This window comes from Pteropus medius, unplaced genomic scaffold (genome assembly GCF_902729225.1).
Source record: "Pteropus medius unplaced genomic scaffold, Ma_sr-lr_union100, whole genome shotgun sequence".
Taxonomy (NCBI): Eukaryota; Metazoa; Chordata; class Mammalia; order Chiroptera; family Pteropodidae; genus Pteropus; species Pteropus medius.
This window is the reverse complement of record NW_024340701.1, coordinates 18,379,584-18,380,688: the sequence shown is the minus strand read 5'-3', so window position 1 is coordinate 18,380,688 and position 1,105 is coordinate 18,379,584. Positions and strand designations below refer to the sequence as shown.

The 1,105-nt window shown below is 37.6% G+C and overlaps 1 pseudogene; it reads left to right on the top strand.

Moving 5' to 3' along the window:
• LOC120618890 (40S ribosomal protein S3a-like) lies at positions 1-808 on the top strand (annotated as a pseudogene).
• The last annotated feature ends 297 nt before the right edge of the window (positions 809-1,105 follow it).

Genomic DNA, 1,105 nt, shown 5'->3' with positions numbered 1-1,105 from the left:
ATGGAGAAGTCAGAAAGAGTTTCAAAAATAAGGGCTCTGAGCAGCATGGTGGCAGTTGGCAAGAATGAGCGCCAACTTGGCAGCAAAAAGGGAGTCAAGAAGAAAGTGGCTGATCCAATTTCTAAGAAAGATTGGTGTGATGTGAAAGCATCAGCTATGTTCAATATAAGATATATCGGAAAAAACTAGTTATAAGAACTCAAGGAACCAAAATTGTATCTGATGGCTTCAAGAGTCATGTTTTTGAAGTGAGCCTTGCTGATCTGCAGAATGATGAAGTTGCATTTAGAAAATCGAAGCTAATTACTGAGAACATTCAGGACAAAAATTGCCTGACCAACATCCACAGCATGGATCTTACCTGTGACAAAATGTGCTCCATCGTCAAAAAATGGCAGCCCATGTTAATGTTAGGACTACTGATACTTATTTGCTTTGTCTATTCTGTGTTGATTTTACTAAAAAGTGCAACAATCAGATTTGGAAGAGCTCTTGCACTCATTACCAAGAGGTCCACCAAATCTGGAAAAAGATCATGGAAATCACGAATCTAGAGGTACAAGCAAATGACTTGATAGAAGTAGTTAATAAATTGATTCCAGACGGCATTGGAAAAGACATAGAAAAGATTTGCCAATCTATTTATCCACTCCATAATGTTTTTGTTAGAAAAGTAAAAATACTTATAAAGTCCAGGTTTGAATTGTGAAAACTCACGAAGTTTCCTGGTGAAGGTAGTAGTTCTACAGTTCTTAGGCTACAAACCTGTACACTATGTTACTGCACTGAATACTGTAGGCAATTGTAACACAATGGAAAGTACTGTGTTTGTGTAATGTGTTGTGTTATGACATTAAGACGGCTACGACATCACTAAGTGATAGGAATTTTTCAGTTCCATTATAATCTTATGGGACCACCATTGTATATACGGTCTGTTGTTGATTGAAAGGTCATTATGCAGTGCATGACTACTTCTGAACGGGTCTCACACACACGGAAAGTCTCTAATATGTCAGAAAAGGTCTCAAAGAGTCAGGGAGGAATGGTCTCAAACAGGTCAGAAATTGTTCATTGCAGGTGCCTAGAAAAAAATTGATTTTTG